Raw genomic sequence first — 22,559 nt, forward strand, 5'->3', positions numbered from 1 at the left:
TTGACCGTCTTCTGTTCTACTAGGACCGAAAACATTCATGTCACGATGACCTGGCTGAATATTTAGTTGCTTATTCCACTGAACAAGAAGCACCACATGCTTTTTCCCAGGACTTGAAACAGCAGAGACCACTGTATTACCAAGGAGGAAAATTCCACACATAAAAATCACCAGCGATCTTAGGAGTAAGTACATACAGATTCTTAACATTTAAAATGTCTAGGCTTAGATGTTCTGATTCAGGTAGTAAGTTGAATTAACAGTAATGGACCTTATTTTTGAACATTTTTTTTTTAACCCCCATACTGACAAAATAGGAGAAAAGCCTTTTATAAACAGGCCTACAATATTTTTTGGCCTGTTGTGTAAGGATTTATGTTCACTAATACTTGTCATTTCCCTAAAATGTCTAAGACGGTTCAGGCTCATTTATTATATACTGTATGATACTAGCAGTGAATGATGTAAGTTTTGTTACAGTCATTGTTCCTTCTTATAATTTGGTGCACAGTCACTTGTGGAATTCAGATAGTCTGCATATTTGAAATCTTTGACAACACCGCTGTAATGACGGTATTGAACATTCTGCATGGATAGAGTGTGGGGAAAACTGACAAAGTATCTGCTCAGAATAAATGCTAGATAGAAAATCAGCAAGAGAGGAGAGCTTATATTTTGTGATATTGACCTCGAAGGCTCTGTCAGAACACTATGCTGCCGGATGACATTGTGCAGCAGAGAAAAGGCATGTTGTTAGTGTAGGGAGATTACCTGAGCAGGATACTGTATCTTAGAGCCATGAATTTACAGAAATGAAGAGTAATTTCCATTTGGAGATTTAAAGGCACAATTACATTTTAATATTGGCGTGCCATAAAGCTTGGACAATGTAACTTTGGAAATTTGGAAAAACTTTATATTTTTGAAGTCAAAATAAAATACGTTTTTTTCTGGGGGGGAGAAGCAGCAGTTTTCTTCTACTCTTTTGGGTTTCCAGCTTAATTAAACTGGGGCTGGGATGCAGTTCTCTGAGCCTTCATTTAAAACTACTTGGGGATTTTTTTCCCTCCCAACTCTTGTAGCCTAGTCTGCAGTGACATTTCTTGGCTAGGGACTATTGAGCAGGGCTAGAACTCATAAATTATGGACCCTAAGGGCCTCATTTTCCAATATCGCATTGGTAACGCAGTAGGGGGCGTTACCAATGCAAATGAGGCTTCTTTCGTGCAGTGGGGAAACATCGCCGCACGCGATGTTTTCGTCATTTGCGAAAACATTAGCACAATTCACGATGTTTTCCCAGTGTGCAATGATTCTTTGGGTGTTTCATTGCAGTGCATGATATTTGCTGGTTTTTCATTGCAGGCCACGATAGTTCCAGACAGCCTGTTTCAGGAGCAGGAGCAGGAGAGAGAGCGAGAGTGAGAGCGAGCACCTTACTATAGTGCTTATGCCCTAGACAGGTATTTTAACCCCTATGGGAGGGCCACCTACTAACTCGGGGTGGGGATTAGGTATGAGCGTCGGGGGTTGGGGGCCACTTTCGCATTCCACATGAGACCTACGGAAAGAACAGTGGTCTCTAGTGAAGATTTGCTGGCTGTCGGAGTGAGGAAACTCACGCCAAGAAGAGATTTGGGCTACATTCTCTCCACCTAGCTTGTTGTTGCCCAGGTAGAGTGTCCATCAAGCTAGGTGGAGAGAACATTGCCCAAATCTCTTCTTGGCGTGAGTTTCCTCACTCCGACGGCCAGCAAATCTTCACTAGAGACCACTGTTCTTTCCGTACGTCTCATGTGGAATGCGAAAGTGGCCCCCAACCCCCGACGCTCATACCTAATCCCCACCCCGAGTTAGTAGGTGGCCCTCCCATAGGGGTTAAAATACCTGTCTAGGGCATAGGCACTATAGTAAGGTGCTCTCTCTCGCTCTCTCTCTCTCTCGCTCTCTCTCTCCTGAAACAGGCTGTTCGGACTGTGATAACCCTTTACTTGCCAGTAGCGCAGTCCGTAACGCAAATTTGAGGGTTGTAGTTATTAGCCGCAATAGCAGCCGCGCTAACACTGCGGCTGTTTCGCCGCACACGATAAACTGGTTCCGCTTTACATATGCTCTGCCCCCTGAATACCAAATTACTAATTTGCATTCGCATTAACAGCTGTTAACGCAATTTGCGAATTTATCGCACACGGTAAACTGCTTGGAAAATGAGGCCCTAAATCTAGGTACTGAGTGATGACTAGGAGCTTCCTTCCCCCTCCCATGGGCTGTGAATGCTGCCTCCATGGCAGCACAAAGATCATAAAACCGGAGCCAAGAATCTAACCCAGCTCTTCCACATTTCACTGTGCAACATTGCCACTGAGCAGATCTAAAATGATTTATGTTTAAAAACTAAAGGTATTGAAAGCCATTAGTTATTATCAATTGTCTCTCTTCTTTTTCTGTGAGATTGTGAGATATTTTAATTGTGTATGTTTTATTGTTCACCGCCCAGGGCTTTGGCATGATAATTGTATTTATTTTCAGACATAAAAACAAACCTCCAAATTCAGATTGATTGAAGTGTTGGTAAGATGAAAATTTGGATTGTTTAACATGATTTGGTAGCATACTTAGTTGTTTCGGATTGAGTGTAAAGCTGAGGATAGAAAGAGCCTGTAGTGCAGAGATTGATTCATGTTGCAGATTTAGGAATATGAATCACTGGTTATTGAAGCTGATCACATGGCTCTCACAGACCAGGTGCTCATCATGACCTCCCTGACTTGCCCTCATTTGTATTCCCCAGGATGTCAGCTTTATAGGGCTTCAATAGAGGATTACTAATTAATACATTTGTAGAGATAAATCACTGAAATGGAAGAATTGCTGTTGACACAAAATACTTGAATTGCTCCTTTATTAAATATTAAATTTCCTAAGCTGTGAAAATGTGAAGAGATAACAGAAGCATGACCTAGCATCACATGTTTAAAGTACCCTGCTCTAATGATTCTACAGTGTATATTGGGCTTTCCAGAATGAATGGCAAAGTAAGTAACATTTATTTATTTATTTAGGTATTTTATATACTGTCGTTCCAAAGAAGGATCACAACGGTTTAGAAAATCGATATTCATATTCATGGTCAATTATCATGTATTGTATGTCAACATTTGCTTTCTTGTTCTGTGTACGGGCAAATATTCTATTTATTAATCATATATAATCTTGGATATTACAATAGCTGCTATATAATCAAGTTCATATTTATACATTTTCTTGGTCGACATAATATTAAAAACAAGATCTAATTCAACTCGGCATAATAGTAACTACAAGTTCTAATTCTACTCATAATACACTTTAAATCATTCATTACTTATTGTTCACTCTGCTACCATTATCTTAGGTATTGATTTTGCTGAATAATGGTATTTTACATTAAATCGTATGCGTTAAATGAAATGTTAAGTCCTAGCAGAAACACAAGCAACTGTGCAGCCTTTCTATTTGTTAGGCTGTGATGACAGAACTTACTAGCAGCTGGGTCTGTCTGATAGTCTACTCAGGGGACTGTTAGGATTTGTAAGTATGTGGGCCCTTTGGCTGATGTGAGAGATGGTACCGCCCAGGGGAGGAGCCCCGCTGAGCCTCTCCGTCAGGAGGCGGAGTCTCGGCTGCGGGATGATATACAGCAGAGGTAGAGAAGGAGAAGGCGAGGGTGACCCCAGGAGGTGGGCCATGGAGCGACAGCGCAGATACTGACATCAGACTCAGCTCAGAAGACTGGAGGCAGGCAATAGATGTGGCACTACCCGATGAGCAGTCACTGAAGTTACACTGGACCCATAGAGATGGTACACAAGAGGGTTCCTTGGTGGGAGATCACGGTAGTGGTCCACAGAGCGGGGTACACCGGCGAGGGTTCCTCTAGTGATATCATGGCACAGGTCCGCAGAGCAGTGTAGACTCGGAGATGGCTCTTCTAACGATATTACGACAATGGTCCGCAGAGCGGGGTACACCAGAGAGGGTTCCAACATAGATATCACAGCAGAGGTCCACAGCATGGTTACTCACAGTGACTGAAGACAAGTAGTAGTTCCGTAGAAAGCCTCGGGAAACCTCCATGTGAAAGGCCTCGGGAAGCCTCCATGTGAAAGGCCCGCCGAGGAGCAGGTAGCCAAGAGATGAGGAAGGGCCCCTGAGGAGCAGGTACCCGAAAGTCTCACACCACGGAAGCAGGAACCGGAACAAACGTTGAAGTGAGAGTAGGTAGATTCAGCAAGATGAACTCATTTACAAGTTGCCGGCTGTCTGGGCTGGCGAGCTTAAATATTGAAGATGAGTGACATCATCTGATGGGGACGCCTCCGAGGTTCCCGCCATGACGTGGTTAAAGCAGGTCGTGGAGCGTGCGCGAGTGCTTAGGGAACCCCAAGGGTAAGATGGCAGTCAGTAGCGTCCATGCTGCACAGGTGGGCCTGGGAACGGAGGCCGGAAGGTCGACGGTAGCTGGCAGAGGCCACGAGTTCGCCCAACGGAGCCAAAGCAGTAAAAATAGAGTTGAGCAGCAGAGGTTGCAGCTGTCTGCGGCCACAAAGCATAACAATATGTAATCATTTTCTTTGAAGGGGTATTTCTCTTCAAGTGCACACAGAAGTAATTTATATCTCTGGGGCTGTCTTCACTGATACTTGTCCCTCTCCTGCTTGAAATTCCTCAGAAATGAGTCCTTTCTATGGAGGCAAGCTGATGCTTTTGGCCCAGGCAGTGGTATAAACTACTCACAGTGTGTCTATTTGTCAAAGGATATAATGTAATGCTGCTAGCAAGGGATGGATGAGCCAGGACACAGCACTGGGTGTTCAAATTAAATTTACTAATTCAATAAAATTTAAATCAGTGTCCACTGTTTGATAATTGACATTACAGATGAAGTCTTCTTCTCTCTGTCTTTGTGTATCTGATTCCTACCACTCCTGTACTAAGTGGGTAGAGTCCCAAACTCCGAGGAAAAATCCTGTTCTGCAGAGGATCCTTTTGAAAACAGTCCTGCCTGAGTCCACTGTTGGTTTCCTTTCACCCACTCTTTGCCTGTGTCCCAAGGGGGAGATCCAGTAGTGGGTCTTCAATTCTGGCTTTTCGTCATTTCTTTTCAACCTCCGTTCTAATGACTTTTCAGAGGGAAAAGTGTGTAGCTGATGGAGATCAGGCAACATAAGCTAGTCTCCACTGGAGAGGCGGGGGTGACAAAAAACCCCCTCCTCTTAAAAGAGAAATCATTCACTAAAATGTCCAAAACCCCTGGGGTACTTTTGTCATTGCAGCCCTTTTCTGACTTAGAAGATCTTCAGATCTTCAGAGTTCTGATCTCTGAATCCAGGGAAAGGTCATCTCTAGGAGTAAACCAGGCTGCACTCCAATAAAATAACTCACAATTGGAAAATCTCCCTAAATGAAGTCTTTGGTTTAAAGCGGAGGTAGATCTTTATCAAGCAGGCAGTGCCTGGAAAAGGCTTTTCTCCAACAATATCCTCAGTGACAGAGTAGGCCTCACTATAAAGGAAACACTACAAGATATCCTCACTCTCTAAAACCCAAACTCAAATATCACACCTAACCTCCTCCTAGCCTCCACATATAGGAAAAAGTTCTGTCCTTCTTACACAGCCTCTGGGGGAGGTGCTAATAGAATGGCATCACCATCTAGCTGTAAAATTCCTATCACAGGGATCCAGGGCCATCTAGTGGCCGACTGGGGGGGTTGGGGGTCAATACATATATGTTGTGAATGGAAGAATCAAGTAGAATAAAGGTTCTGCAGAAAATAGACTACACTCCAGAATCTCTATAGGTAGATTTTCCATGTGTGATGGGAAGAGTATTGCAGTCGGGGGTTTTCTACCATCTGACCAGGATAATGAAACAGACTTTGAAATGCTGACAGAGTTTAGACACACTACTAAAATTAGAAGCACAATAATAATTGGAGATTTTAGTTACCCTAATATTGATTGGATGAATGTCTCACCGGAGCATTCTAGGGAGTTTATATTTCTAGATGCTGTAAATGACTGCTTCATGGAGCAGCTGGTCCTAGAACTAATGAGATGGGGATCTACTGTAAATCTAGTTCTCAGTGAAAGGGATCAATGGTGGAGCTGCTTGGCAATAGTTATCATAATGTGATCAAATTTGACATTATGCCTAAAAGGCGGATATGAAACAAAACTACTGCAGTAGAATTTAACTTAGAAAAGTGAGATTATGATAAAATGAGAGCCGTTGTGAGGGTTAAAAGTCTGTATGGGAATTGTTAGAAACATCATCTTAGAGGCCAAGATAAAATGTGTTCTCACAGGACAAGCAGGATGGTAGTCCTCACATATGGGTGACATCACAGGATAGAGCCCAATCATGGAACACGTTTGTCAAAGTTTCCAGAACTTTGACTGGCCCCTACTGGACATGCCCAGCATGGCACTAACCCTGCAGACAGCAGGGGTCCCCCTTCAGTCTTCTTTTTTCCGCGCTGCAGTAGCTTCGCGGTTTAGGAGCTCTGTGGAGATTCCTGACAGGAATTTTCCTCACGGACTTAACTAATGTTAAATTGCCCCACAGGGGTCCCTCCTCTAACTTCTCTCTAGCCGCGGTACTCCGGTAAGTTTTTTGACAGTTTTTCGTCGATTACCGTTGAGTTTTGGCCTTTGTGGCCTACTGGCCGTCGTCCGTCCCGCGGCTCAATTTTTTTCTATGGCCATGGCGTCGGGGTTCCGCCGGTGCCCGGACTGTACTCGCACCATGTCTATCACAGACCCTCATGGCGTCTGTGTAATGTGTTTAGGCCGTGAGCATGATGTCCTGACTTGCACCAAATGTGCCCTCATGACACCCAAAGGTCGCAAGGCGAAGATGGAGAAAATGGGACTCCTCTTTCGTGCTCACACTCAGATGCCGTCCATCGCATCGATGTCATTGGAACCGGCACCGTCGACGTCACACCAGTGTCGACCACTGTCCGGTGACCGTCCGCCATCGACGTCTTCACGGCCATCGGCACCCGTTACTTCCCCTCAGGATCGAGGGGATCATAGGGAGAAACATCGCCATCGGCATCGTAAGACTTGGACCGTCGAGGGAGCAAAATCATCGACCTCGCCACCATCCAAGCCACCATCGAAGAAACCCTGTCCAGGAACGGCACCGACCATTCCTGCGACCGGGGCATCTAGGCCACCCTCACCCGATCGGGGTTTGGGAGTTGCGATTCCGCCTGTAAAGGTGGTCCCTCTGACTGTGCCTCCGCCTCCCTCTTCTGTCATGGAGTCGGGGCTGCTTGCTCCAGGTCTCCGGGAAGAACTGGACCGGCTGGTTCAGGAGGCCATCGATAAGACGATGCAACGACTCCAGGTCCCTTTGGCACCGACACCGGCACCGATTGTGGAACCGGTCATCGACCCGATTCCAGCAGCGCTAGCACCGCTGCTATCCCGGATGGAGGTGCTCATAACCGCCCTTCCACCAGTGATTCCCGGGTCTCCGATGGCTCCAGTGCGCTCCCCGTTGACAGCTTCATCGGGAGGAGAAACACCGTTCCGCATTCCTCCTTCGGGAGTTTTGCCTCAGCCATCGATGCCAATTCGTCCCTCGCCACCGATTCATTCATCGGGGGCGATAAGTACTTCGGCGCCATCGATGCCTTCGATACCGGCACCGATGCCCTCCAGGCCGTCCATGGTGCCCCCGGCGATTCCTTCGATTTTCTCGGAGCCTCGGCTGGGGCCTTTGGGTATCCAACCCCCTTCTCATTTTACAGGTCAGTCTGCTGATCCTTATAACAACTGGGGTGATGATACTTCTTCAGACACCGATGACTTACCTTCACCTCCCTCTCCTGCTGAATGTAGAAAGCGTTCTCTTCCAGAGGACCTTTCTTTCATTAATTTTGTGAAGGAAATGTCTGAGTTGGTCCCTTTTCAGCTTCGGACGGAGCAAGATGATAGGCACCAGATGATGGAGTTGCTCCAGTTCCTGGATGCCCCTAAAGTGATCACTTCTATTCCCATTCATCAAGTTCTCCTTGACCTCCTCAAAAAGAACTGGGAAAACCCTGGATTCATTGCCCCAGTCCATAGAAAAGCTGACACTACCTATTTAGTGCAGTCAGCCCCTGGCTTTCAAAAATCTCAGCTCGACCACCACTCAGTTGTGGTAGAATCGGCTCAAAAGAAAGCAAAAAGGACGAAGTCTCACTCATCTACCCCTCCTGTTAAGGAACACAAGTTCCTAGACAATATTGGTCGACGAGTGTTCCAGGGGGCCATGCTCATCTCCAGAATTATTGCTTACCAGCTGTATATGACCCAATACAATAGGGTCATCTTCAAACAGATACAGGACTTCTCTGAAACCCTGCCAGAACAATTCCAAGACCAGCTTCAAATCCTTGTCAACAAAGAGTTTGAGGCAGGAAAGCATGAGATAAGAACAGCTTATGATATCTTCGATACCTCTACTAGAGTTTCTGCAGCTGCCATTTCGGCAAGACGATGGACCTAGCTCATATCTTCTGACCTTCGCCCAGAAGTACAGGACAGGCTATCTGACCTGCCATGTGTAGGAGACAATCTGTTCGGTGAGCAGATCCAGCAAATGGTGGCTGAATTAAAGGACCATCATGAGACCCTTAAACAGCTCTCATCGATACCTTCCGTCTTCTCCTCAAGACAGCCCTTCAAGAAGGACTCTAAGAAGTCATTCTTCCATCCAAGGAAGTACTATCCTCCACCAGCAAGGTCCCGAACTACGAGGCCTTATCAAAAACCTCAGCCTCGCCAGGCCCGAAAGCAAAAGCCACAAGCAGCTCCCCAGCCGGGGCCTGCTTCAGGTTTTTGACTTTCACTTGGAGAGCAGCAGCCTGATTCCTCTGCCAAGCATACCAGTGGGAGGTTGATTGTGCCACTTTCACAACATGTGGTGTTCAATCACAACCGACCAATGGGTGCTAGCAATCATTGCTCAGGGTTACCACCTGAACTTTCTTGCTCTACCACCGGACTCACCACCTCTGCAGGCGTGGAGAGTATCCGACCACTCTGTCCTTCTGGAGCAGGAGGTTTCCCTTCTTCTCCAGTTGAGAGCAATAGAACCCATTCCACTCTCGCAGCAAGGCCTAGGGTTCTATTCCCGGTACTTTTTGATCCCCAAAAAATCTGGGGGGCTTCGTCCAATTCTGGACCTACGTGCTCTCAACAAGTACCTCCAGCGGGAAAAGCTCAAGATGGTGACCTTGGGCTCGCTTCTGCCTCTTCTGCAAAGAGGAGACTGGCTCTGCTCTCTGGACCTCCAAGACGCATACACACACATTGCGATCACTCCAACTCATCGCAAGTACCTCAGGTTTTTAGTATGCCCAAAGCACTATCAATATTGAGTGCTTCCGTTTGGCCTAGCGTCGGCACCACGAGTCTTCACCAAATGCCTCGTAGTTGTAGCAGCTTTCCTCAGGAAAGAAGGTGTCCACGTCTACCCCTATCTGGACGACTGGTTAATCAGGGCTCCAACCCAGCAAGCCGCTCGGTCATCCCTTGTTTTGACCCTACACACTCTAACTTCTCTAGGATTTGTCGTCAATTGCGGGAAATCCTATTTAATCCCATCTCAAAACTTGTCGTTCATTGGGGCAGACTTGGACACTTTACAGGCAAAGGCCTTTCTACCTCGACAACGAGTGCTAACACTCGTGTCTCTCGCTCACCAGTTGCAGTCTCAACATACAGCAACAGCTCGCCAATTCCTCGTCCTGCTGGGACACATGGCGTCCTCCGTCCATGTTACAGTAATGGTCCGTCTGGCCATTAGACTCATACATTGGACTCTGAGGTCACAATGGATTCAAGCTATACAGCCTCTGTCGACCATTGTCCACATCACCAACTCTCTCCGTCTGTCTCTCGCCTGGTGGAAAGTTCAGACCAATCTCCTCCAGGGACTGCCTTTTCAAGTGCCAGATCCTCAACTCATTCTCACCACCGACGCTTCCAACCTCGGGTGGGGAACCCATGTGGACAACCTACAGACACAAGGATCTTGGTCTCCAGAGGAAGCCAAACATCAGATAAACTTCCTAGAACTTCGAGCAATGCGATATGCTCTCAGGGCTTTTCAGGAATTCCTATCAAATTACGTCATCCTGATTCAGACGGACAACCAGGTGGTCATGTGGTACATCAACAAGCAGGGAGGCACAGGCTCCTTCCTTCTGTGTCAGGAAGCTGCACAGATTTGGGCGGAAGCGCTCTCCCACTCGATGTACCTCAGGGCCACTTACTTGCCGGGAGTGGACAATGTCTTGGCAGACAAACTGAGTCGCATCTTCCAGCCACACGAGTGGTCTCTCAACCCCTCGGTAGCGACCTCAATCTTTCGCCAATGGGGATACCCCCAGATAGACCTCTTTGCGTCCCCTCAGAACCACAAATTGGACAATTATTGCTCCCTCATTCGGAGCAAGCGCTCTCAGCCCAGAGATGCATTCTCCCTCTCATGGGCAACCAGCCTGCTCTATGCATTCCCTCCAATTCTTCTTCTTTCGAAGACTCTCGTGAAGCTACATCAGGACAAGGGAACCATGATCCTGATAGCACCTCACTGGCCACGCCAAGTGTGGTTTCCCGTACTCCAGGACCTCCATCCGCAGGCACATTCCCTTGGGAACGGACCCGCATCTGATCACTCAAAAGATTGGGATGTCTACGCCATCCCAATCTTCAGGCCTTGTCCCTGACGGCATGGATGTTGAAAGGTTAATCCTTCAACCACTTAAACTTTCAGATTCGGTTTCTCGTGTCCTGATTGCTTCACGGAAACCTTCCACGAGAAAATCATATTCCTGTAAATGGAAAAGGTACACATCATGGTGCACTTCGCAATCCCTTGATCCTTTTTCCTGTCCAATCCCAAGATTTTTGGACTATCTCTGGCATTTGTCAGAGTCAGGTCTAAAGACCTCTTCCATGAGAATACATGTCAGTGCGGTAGCCGCCTTCCATAAAGGTGTCGGGGATGTCCCTATATCAGTACAACCCCTCGTAACACGCTTTTTGAAGGGCTTGCTCCATATCAAGCTACCTTTACGTCCTCTGGCCCCTTCTTGGGACCTTAATCTGGTTCTCGGTCGGCTCAACCTCCATTCGAACCTCTTCACTCCTGTGACCTAAAATATCTCACATGGAAAGTGATTTTCCTTTTAGCTATTACTTCAACTCGCAGGGTTAGTGAATTACAGGCCCTAGTTACCTATCTGCCTTACACTAAACTCCTGCAGGACCAGGCGGTACTCCGCACTCACCCTAAATTTTTACCTAAGGTAGTTTCGGAGTTTCACATTAATCAATCCATCATACTACCTACCTTCTTTCCCAGGCCCCATTCCAATCCAGGGGAACAGGCTCTGCATACCCTTGACTGTAAACGGGCTCTAGCTTTCTATCTAGACCGTACAGTTGCCCACAGGAAGAGCACTCAGTTATTCGTCTCTTTCTAACCCAACAAATTAGGGCAACCTGTGGGTAAGCAGACTCTCTCCTCCTGGTTGGCGGACTGCATATCTCTTTGCTACCAGCAAGCAGGCATTCCTTTTCAAGATCGTGTTAAGGCACACTCTGTGAGGGCCATGGCGACTTCAGTAGCACACCTATGATCGGTGCCGCTTCCTGACATTTGCAGGGCTGCCACCTGGAGTTCTCTCCATACTTTCGCAGCCCACTATTGCTTGGACAAAGCCGGAAGACAAGATTCCATCTTTGGCCAGTCTGTCTTGCGTAACTTATTTCCAACGTGACGTACCCACACCCTTCCGCCTGCCCTGTGGGATTCAGGATGCCCTCTACCAAATTCCACCCCAGTTGTTGTGCCTGTTGCACGCCGTTGGGTACATTTGGTGCATGTTCGGACATCCTCAACTTGGTATTCACCCATATGTGAGGACTACCATCCTGCTTGTCCTGTGAGAAAGCAAATGCTGCTTACCTGTAACAATTTGGCTCCATCCTGTGATTTCATCCTTCTCACAGGACAAGCAGGATGGTTGTCCTCACAAATGGGTGACATCGAGGATGGAGCCCAACCACGGAAAACTTCTGTCAAAGTTTCAGGAACTTTGACTGGCCCCTACTGGGCATGCCCAGCATGGCACTAACCCTGCAGCCAGCAGGGGTCTCCCTTCAGTCTTCTTTTTTCCGCGTAGCAGTTGCCACGTGGTTAAGGAGCTCTTACCACATTCCTGACAGGAATCTCTTCAACTACTTTCTTGAAGAAAAAATTGCCCCTCAGGGGTCTCCCTTCTTCAATTTTTCCTCCGCGGTACTTCGGTAAGTTTTTGCTGTTGTTTTTGTCGACTACCGTCGAGTTTCACCCTCGAGGCCTGTTGGCAGTCGACCGTCCTGCGGCTAAATTTTTGGCCTATGGCCATGGCGTCGGGGTTCCGTCGGTGCCCGGACTGTACGCGTATTATGTCCATCACAGACCCACATAGAGTCTGTGTTTTGTGTTTAGGGAGTGAGCATGATGTCTTAACTTGCACCAAATGTGCCCTAATGACACCAAAAGGTCGCAAGGCCAGAATGGAGAAGATGGGACTCCTTTTCCATGCTCACACTCCGACGCCATCGATTGCATCGACGTCATCGGAACCGGCACCGTCGAAGTCTCATTGTCATCGACAGCCTCCCGGTGACCGTCCGCCATCGACGTCTTCACGGCCATCGACTCCTGTCCCTTCCCCCGAAGATCGAGGGGATCGGAAAGAGAAACATCGCCATCGACGTCATAAGTCTCGGACCGTCGAGGAATCGAAGTCATCGACCTCGGTACTGTCCGAGCCGCCTTCGAAGAAGTCTCGACCAGAAGTGGCACCATCCACTCCTGTCTCGCAGACACCAAGGCAACCCTCACCCCTCCGGGGTTTGGGAGCCGCGATTCCACCGGTGACGGTGGTCCCTCCGGCTCAGCCTCCGCCTCCTTCTCCCGTAGAGCCGGGTCTTGTCACCCCAGGTCTCCGGGCAGAACTGGACCGGCTGGTCCAGGAGGCCATCGACAAGGCGATGCTCCGGTTCCAGACTCCTCCGGCACCGACCCCGGCACCGAGAGTGGAACCGGCCACCGACCCGATTCCAGCAGCACTGGCACCGCTGCTTGCTCGGATGGAAGCGCTTACAAGGGCCCTTCCACCGATAATGCCAGGGTCACCGATTTCATCAGGTGGAGAAACACTGTTCCGGATTCCCCCTTCGGGGGTAGTTCCATCGGTGCCTTGTCGTCCCTCGCCACCGATACTCTCCTCGGGGGCGATACGCACATCAGCTCCACCGAAAATTTCGATGTTGGTGCCGAATCCTTCGATGCCGACACCGATTCCTTCGGTGCCGGCACCGATTCCATTGAGAACATTCTCGATGCCCCCGGTAATGCCTTCGAATTTCTCGGAGCCTCAACCGGGGCCTTCAGGTACACAGCCCCCTCATGGTCCTATAGGTCAGCATCCTGATCCTTATGACACCTGGGGTGATGATACCTCTACTGACACCGATGATTTACCTTCACCACCCTCTCCTGTGGAGAGTAGAAAGCGTTCCCCTCCTGAGGACCTCTCTTTCATAAATTTTGTGAAGGAAATGTCGGAGTTGGTCCCTTTTCAGCTTCAATCTGAACAAGATGACAGGCACCAGATGATGGAGTTGCTCCAATTCTTGGATGCCCCCAAAGTCATCACCTCTATTCCAATTCATCAGGTTTTTCTGGACCTTCTAAAAAAGAATTGGGAATCCCCTGGATCTGTTGCTCCAGTAAATAAAAAAGCTGACTCTACCTATCTTGTACAGTCAGCACCTGGCTTTCAGAAACCACAATCAAAAAATGACCTACCCTAAAATAATCCAGATTATTTTATTAGTATGTTCAGCATAACACTTACCCAGGTATGTTCTGCTAAATATCTGAACATTTCTGCTCCCCAGCTTGCTCTAAGGATCTCCAATTGTTTAACTTGCAATCAAACAAGACATAAGAACATAAGAAATGCCATAATGGGTCAGACCAAGTGTCCATCAAGCCCAGTATCCTGTTTCCAACAGTGGCCAGAGGGTAGGTCATTTTTTGATTGTGGTTTCTGAAAGCCAGGTGCTGACTGTACAAGATAGGTAGAGTCAGCTTTTTTATTTACTGGAGCAACAGATCCAGGGGATTCCCAATTCTTTTTTAGAAGGTCCAGAAAAACCTGATGAATTGGAATAGAGGTGATGACTTTGGGGGCATCCAAGAATTGGAGCAACTCCATCATCTGGATGCTATCCAAAATGTAGCTATTCCCCTGGGATGCCCTCAACACTGTCTTTTTGTAGCCATGTAATTTTGTGTGGGCTAAGGCAGACATTCCAGCCAATTAAAAAAATAGGTGAAATGTGGCAAGTGTTTTATTGCTCTTTTGCTCAGGTTTCATTATGCATGTAAGGTATGGATTTGATGTTAATTGAGACTCATTAACTTCCTTACCCAGCGTATTCAGGAAAAGTTTTATTATGTTTCCTGGTTTTTAGATTACACGTATTAGTTTTTGCCTTAGAGAAATTAAAAAAAATAGTATTGCTTTGCTTTCATATTTTGTAATTCTATCAGTACACATGGAAAAAAAGTGTTGTCCTGTAAAAGTTTAGCTTTTGGACCTCAGATTTCCTAGCCTGGCTCTGGCCAGGACATCAGGTAACCTTGAGCTCTTCAACTCCCACAGACCAGGTAAAAGCCAAACAACTATCGTTTGATCCTTCAACTTGTATTGATACTGGCAGCAAGGATTATTTTGCTAGTTTTTAGCTTTAGATGTGTTTTTTAAATTGTATACCACTTTGATATTTTTAAGGAATTGTGGTATATTAAATTATTCAAAAACTAAAAATGAAAAAAACTGAAAGGCTAAGCTTCTGGGTTTTGCAGATTACATTACTGTTCACATCAACAACATTATCATATCAACATCATCCCATGTTCTTCTCGACTGTGCTCTAAATCAGGCTTGGACAGTTCTGTTCCTCGAGGGCCACTAACTGGTTGGGTTTTCAGGGTATTCTTAAAGAATATGCATGAGACATACAGTATTTGCATACGATTGAGGTGTGCATGCAAATGTACCTCATGCATTAGGGATATCCTGGAAACCTGACTGGTTGGTGGCTTAAGGATCAGAGGTGCCCACCCCTGCACTAGATATTACTTCTCATGGAAATAGCCAGTCTGAACCTACTGATGTTCTGCTTTTCATTGTGGCAGGGCATCGACTTTTTTTTCTGAGTTCGATGATGTGGGATATTTGGGTTTAAAATTCCCAGCCATTTTTAAGTTAAAATAGTGTAAAAATAAACATTTAACTTTTTTTTTCAAGCTGAATAAATATCATTTTTGTCCTTTTCCATTTTTAAAAGCGCTGAAACATTTTTTTCTGAAATTTGGAATATGGATTGGGATTGGATTTGACAAGGTATTTGCCATATTTCAGAAAATATTGATTTTATTTGGCAAAGCCCTAATGCAGAGATATTCAACTCTGGTCCTTGAATGCCACAAGGTGGTCAGGTTTTCAAGATCCATAATGAATATTCATGCGATGCATGAATGCCTGTATGTACTGCCTGCACTGCATGCAAATACATTTTATGCATATTCATTGTTGGTATCCTGAAAATCTGACGGGCTTGCAGTACTTCAGGACCGAATAACTTATCCAGCTAACTTTGTTTTGCAATAGAGTAGTCCTAAAGATAACCAGCAATATTCAGTAGTGTGGCTGCACCACTAAATATTCCTCCAAAGTTAGCCAGATAAGTTTATCTGGCTAACAGCGTCATTTATCAAATAGCGTTATGGTGTTTTTGCATGCTTTAAGCACCTTTAATGCATGAGAAAACCCCTTTAACGCATGTGATACAAATCAGAAAAAGAGGAGGTGTGATTCACTGTTTTGCAAAGCCCTATTGCATGGCTTTAACTATGCTTTTTTAGAAGGGGGAGAGAGAGAGAGAGAGAACCTAACCATAATGCCCTCATACTAGATAGGTATTTATATCTCTATGGGAAGCCCACCTAGTAACTCGAGGAGAGGTTTTAGGTATTAGTGTAGGGGTTAGGGGTCACTTTGACATTCAAAGTGAGACGTACAAACAGAGCAGTGCTCTCTTGTGAAGATTTGGTGACCTTTGGTTGCTAGGTTGAGAGAACACTGCACGTATCTCATCTTTCTCTTGTGAAGATTTGGTGACCTTTGGTTGCTAGGTTGAGAGAACACTGCACGAATCTCATCTTTGAGTGAGTTTCCTCACTCCAAAGGTCACCAAATCTTCACAAGAGAGCACTGCTCTGTTTGTACGTCTCACTTTGAATGTCAAAGTGGCCCCTAACCCCTACACTAATACCTAAACCTCACCTCGAGTTCTCTCTCTCTCTCTCTCAGTAAACATGGATCTCCCCAGAGGTTGTATGTAGGAAATACCACAATTCTGGCACTTATCTCAAAGTGCAAAAAAGTAATCACAGTTCGCACATGTATTAGCGCAAATTGTGATAAACTTCCTAGTGCCATAAAACATGCCCCTTTTTCTATTGCATGCAATATTTAGTGCATTTTGATAAATCCAGGCCTAACTTTGCAATCTGGCCAGTGACTGCATATTACTCCTATAATGACTAAAAGAGAAAAAAAGTAAAATCAAATCCTATATGTAAGTAGGCAAGAAAGATTAAAATTTTATATCTAAAAAATAAATGTAACATGGGAGTACTGTTTGAAACATAATTATGGTGGTGCGATAGATCATGTACAGCAGTACAAAAATTGCAGATCATTCAGGTGCCTAAAACTTTGGTTCTTGGCACTTGCCATTAACTCAGTCCCAAGAATTGCTGCCACTGCAGCCAGCTTGAATGTGAGAGGAGCTACCGTGGCTGGCCAGGTTTGGCTGAAGCTGCTGTTGGGTCACGCAGAAGAGGAGAGGCTGGATAAATGGGCAGAATCAGTAGGGGAAGGAAGGAAGGAGAGGAATAGACGCTAGGTGGGGAAGAGAGGCTGAGGGGAGAAAAGAGGAAGGGGCAAACAGAAAGCAAAGAAAGGAAAGAAGAGCCAAAACAAGCAATCCCTCCCCCACAAAAAAAAAAAACAACCCCCCCCCCAAAATAAACCAAAAGTAAGAACAAAAAGCACATCCCTTCTAATGACTCAATACCGGACCATTTATAATATTCATGGATAGGGTAATTTTCAAAGCCATTTGCACACACAAAATCTGGGTTTATGCATGTAAGTGGCTCTGTGAGTGTAAAGTCCATGCGCATTGAGAAGAGCGGTTTTGGGAGGCAGAATTCAGGCTGAGTTGATGCTTATGTGCATACTTTTTAATTTTAAAATCCTCTGAAGAGGAGATGTACATTATATGAGTTATGATGTGCGTGTATGTGTGGAAGTTTGCTTTGAAAGTACTTGGTAAAATCTGCGTGTATAATGTACACACAGATTTTACTGCTAAGCGGGCCGTTTAAAAAATTACCCTCATTATGCACTTCCAGACTTGCTGTTATAACACTCAATGCACAGTTAAGCTCTGGAATTTATTAAGAGAGGATAGATAAGGAGGTTAGTGTAGCTGAGTTTAAAAAAAGTTTGGATAAGTTCCAGGAGGAGAAGTCCATAAACTGCTATTAATCAATAAGGAATAGCCACTGCTTGTTACCAGCATTAGTAGCTTGGGATCTATTTAATGTTTGGGTGCTTGCCAGGTACTTGTGACTTGGATTGGCCACTATTGGAAACAGGATACTGGGCTTGATGGTCTCTTGGTCTGACCCAGTATGGCAGTTCTTATGTAATTCTACAGTGCTGATACAATACTCAGTTTCTTTCTTCAGGCTTGATTGTAATCAAGGGTCGGGGTACAATCTTTCCTACAGTATTAGTACAGAACATCTCTTACCCAGCAATAGCAGAACATATCACTTGTACAGTACATTGTTTCCCAAGATGTTTTAAAAACACGAATCATAGTTATGCTGCGGTGTCAGTTGCATTTGTCCCAGTTTCATGCTGTAATCTGTTCTGTTCTTTTGAAAACAAAGGTCCTTTATGCAAGTGTCTGCTTTTTTTTTTTTTTTTTGAAAGGTTTCTTCTGATCCTTACAAAAAGGTCATTTTACAAACTGTTCTGTTTGCTTTTAACATTTCTTAGATCCATTCTACTACTGATTCATTGGAAGCTGCAAAGAGACTGTCATACTGGTAGAGTTTTATATGATGGCTGTCAGGGTTAGAGTACAACATTTTTAAATTTATTTTATACTAAGATCACAAGTTAGTGATGTGAAATTATGGGATTCATATTTCCTGACTTCTCAGTATATGCACTGAAATCAATCAAAATACGCATAATGGGGCAGATTTTAAAAGCCTTACGCGCATAAATCCAGCTGGATTTACGCAATAGGGGGACTACGCACGCCGAGCCTATTTTGCATAGGCCCGGCGACGCGCGCATGTCCGGAGCTTGAAAAAAGGGGCAGGGTGTGGGCGGTCCGGGGGCATGGCCAGAGGCATCCAAGTGCCGGCGCGAGCAACCTATGCCTGCCCAGAGGCAGGCGCAACTTGCAAAACACAGGTATTGGGGGGGGGGAGTTTAAGTAGAGCTGGGGGGTGGCTTAGGTAGGGGAAGGGAGGGGAAGGTGGGGGGCGTCAGAAGGAAAGTTCCCTCCGAGGCCGCTCCGATTTCAGAGCGGCCTCGGAGGGAATAGGGAAAGCCATCGGGGCTCCCCTAGGGCTCAGCGCACGCATGTTATAAAATCGCGCTTAGGTATTAAAATCTGCCCCAATGTTTCAAGAAGTATCCTAGACACAGTTCATTTATTTAGATTTTTGACCTGCTTTTCCAAAGAACTCTATCCTTTCTGAGATTCGATCTCTAGAACTGAACACAGTGGGGTCTTACCAATGACCTATACAGGGCTATTATCAATAGAGATGTGATTCGGCCGAACCTTTTGGTTCGGCCTTCGTTATCGGCCCGCTGCGGGAAATTTAATTTTCCTGCGGTTAGGGCCAATTTTATTTTGGCTGCCCCAGAAACGAAGCCCGAAACCTGCCCCAACCCTTCCAATTTAATTTACAATGGGGGGTTGTAAAAAAAAACCAAAAAAACAAGCAACCCCCCCAAAACCACCCCATCCCTTCAAATTTAATTAATTGCAACCCCCCCCAAACTTGCCGAAATTCCCTGGTGGTCCAGCAGGGGTCCCAACAGCGATCTCCTGCTCTCGGGCCATTGGCTGCCAGTAATCAAAATGGCACCGATGGCCCTTTGCCCTTACCGTGTGAAAGGGGCTATCAGTGCCATTGGCCGGCCTCTGTCACATGGTAGGAGCAATGGACGGTCGGCGCAATCTCTACTGAGGAACCCTCATCGGTTTACCCTGCTCTGCGGATCATTGCCGTATCGTCTCTACTGAGGAACCCTCACCGGTGTACCCCGCTCTGTGGACCATTGCCGTATCATCTCTACAGAGGACTCCTCTTTGGGTATACCCCACTTCACAGACCGCGTGGCACCCCGTATCTGTGTGACTTTCTTGATACACTCCCTGCTCCGTGGGCAGTGTCGCTCTACTGCTCTACAGAGATTCAAGGACTTCCGAGCTATTTCTGAAGTCAGCTCCCAGTGCTGATGCTCCGAGGCTCCACCCCCTGGGCCATCCTCTCTAGCTCCATCTGTCCTCTCAACTCTCTCTCTCTGCTCTCTCTCCAGTACCTGCTGTTCCACGCATCCCACAGCTGAGACCTCGCCTCCCGATGGTGAGGCTCACGGGACTCCTCCCCATGGGCGGTACTATCTCTCACCTCGGCCCAGGGCCCACATACCACAAATCCTAACATACTCTCTGTTTCCTATTTTTTAGTCAGTTGCCAATCAAAAAAGCGATCAAAAAAGCAACCAGAATGTTAGGAATTATTAGCAGGGGAATGGAAAATAAAATGGAGGATTTCATAATGCCTCTGTATCACTCCATGGTGAGGCCGCACCTTGAATGCTGTGGGCAGTTCTGGTCACTGCATCTCAAAAAGGATATAGATGCACTGGAGAAAGTGCAGAGAAGGGCGGCCAAAATAATAAGGGGCATGGAACGGCTGCCCTATGAGGAAAGGCTAAAGAAGTTAGGACTGCTCAGTTTGGAGAAGAGACGACTGAGGGGGGGATATGATAGAAGTCTACAAAATCATGAAAGGACTTGGAAAAAGTTAATGTAAATTGGTTATTTACTCTCTCAGATAATAGAAGGACCAGGGGGCACTTCATGAAGTTAGCAAGTAGCTCATTTAAAACAAATCAAAGAAAATTCTTTTTCGCTCGGTGCATAGTTAAGCTCTGGAATTAATTGCCAGAGGATGTGGTTATGGCAGTTAGTGTAAGTGGGTTTCAAAAAGGTTTGGATAAGTTCTTAGAGGATAAATTCATAAACTGCTATTACAGTAATTAATAAGCAATAGTAGCCTAAGATCTATCAAATGTTTGGGTACTTGCCAGGTACTTGTGACTTGGATTGGCCCCTGTTGGAAACAGGATATTGGGCTTGATGGACCCTTGGTCTGACCCAGTATGGCATTTCTTATGTTCTTATGTAACAATAGCATATTGCCTTCTATTCCATTACTCTTTAATTTCCTGATGAGCCTCTCATGAGAGACTTTGTTATATGCCTTTTGTTAATCCAAATAATCTATATATCAACTAACTTACTTTTGTCAACCTGTTTATTAACCCCCTTCAAAAATTTGACAGATTTGTAAAATGAAACTTCCTTTTGTTTAATCCATGTTTGCTTTGCCCCATTAATCTGGCTATGTAGATGTCCGATAATTTTGTTCTTCAGAATTGCGTCTACCATTTAGCCTGGTACTGAAATCAAGCTCACCAGTCTGTAGTTTCCTGGAACCCTTTTTAAAAATGGCTATTATGTTGGCCAATCTTCAGTACTCAAAATAGCTGATTTAAATGAGAAGTTTGAGATTACTAGTAATAATAATAATAATAATAAGTATGCAATTTCAGTTTTGAGTTGTTTCATATCATCCAATTGCTCTATTACATTCTATTCCTGTTCCCTGTGATTTGCTTCATTTTCCTTGAATCATCACCCTCAAAGAAGGTGTCTGGCATAGGTATGTCCCTAATACCCTCCTAATTAAACATTGAAGAAAATAATTATTTTTTTCTGTTATGATCTTGTCTTCCCTGAGTCACCCTTTTAACTTCGGTCATCTAGCAGTCTATGTGACTCTCTCACAGGCTTCTTGCTTTGAATATGCTTGAAAAAGTTTTTATTTGGAGTTTTTGCCTCTCTGGCAATCTTCCCTTTTGGCCTGCCTTATTAAGGCTGTATATCTAACTTGCCAGTGTTTATGCTGTTCCTGTTTTTTTCAAATTTGGAGCTATCTTTGTTTTTGAAAGATGTCCTTTTGTCTTTAATAGTCTCTTTTACCTTACCATTTCAGCTTACTGCCAGTCCTTGGTCTTCTTCCTACCTGTCTAATACATGGAGCATTTCTTGTCTGGACATCCAAGATGGGGTTTTCAGTGTCCTTCCCTCATGCAAACTTTTAACCTTTGTAACTGCTTGGGTTTTTTTTTTTTTTTTCATTACTTCTTCATTTTCTCATAGTCTCCTTGTTTAAAGTTAAGTGCTACTGCAGAAGTTTTCTTTAATGTCTCCTTTCAGTGATTATGTTAAATTTGATTAGGTTATGATCACTGTTACCAAGTGGCCCCCTCACTGTTACCTCTCACACCAGGCCCTGAATTATAGTGAAGACCAAGTTTCATCTACCTGTTCGATGTAATCGCACTCTTTCATGCGTGTTTTTAACGTTATAATGTAAACCGAAATGATATGTAACATTGCTACATGAATTTCGGTATAGAAAAATGATAAATAAATAAATAAATAAATAAATAAGATTAGTTCTAGAGTATTCTCCCCTTTCATTGGATTCCAAGACCAGCTGCTTCATGAAGCAATCATTTATAACATCTAGAAACTTCACCTCTCAGGCATGTCCTGATGAGACATTTACTCAGTCGATATTGAGTAATTTAAATCTCCCATTATTATTGAGTTGCCTAATTTGTTAACTTTCTTAATTTCTGTTAGCATTTCACATTCTGTCTTTTTATCCTGTCCAAGCAGATGGTAATATACCTCCACAGCAATACTTTTCCTTATCACACAGGGAAGTTTTAGTCATAGAGATTCCATAATGCATTTTGTTTCCTGCAAGACGTTTTATTCTGTTTGACTATCATCCTTAGCATATAGCTAATTTGACCAGCCTATCATTTCAATATATTGGTTATCCTTTTTCCTTTAGGTCTCTAAGATGCCTATTATATCTGCATATTTGTTCAGTACCATACATTCTAACTCTCCAGTCTTAATATTTAGACTTCTGGCATTCACATACAGGCATTTCTTATTGAATTCACAGAATACCCA

The 22,559-nt window shown here is 45.1% G+C and overlaps 1 protein-coding gene across 1 annotated transcript in view; it reads left to right on the forward strand.

Annotated features, from left to right (window-relative positions):
- The window catches only part of GREB1 (growth regulating estrogen receptor binding 1), a 607,716-nt gene that overhangs the window by 136,699 nt on the left and 448,458 nt on the right, over positions 1-22,559 (forward strand). The window contains 1 exon segment of the mRNA XM_029595920.1: positions 24-185. The gene's annotated coding sequence lies outside the window, so the exon portion shown is untranslated.

This window comes from Rhinatrema bivittatum, chromosome 3 (assembly GCF_901001135.1).
Source record: "Rhinatrema bivittatum chromosome 3, aRhiBiv1.1, whole genome shotgun sequence".
Classification (NCBI taxonomy): domain Eukaryota; kingdom Metazoa; phylum Chordata; class Amphibia; order Gymnophiona; family Rhinatrematidae; genus Rhinatrema; species Rhinatrema bivittatum.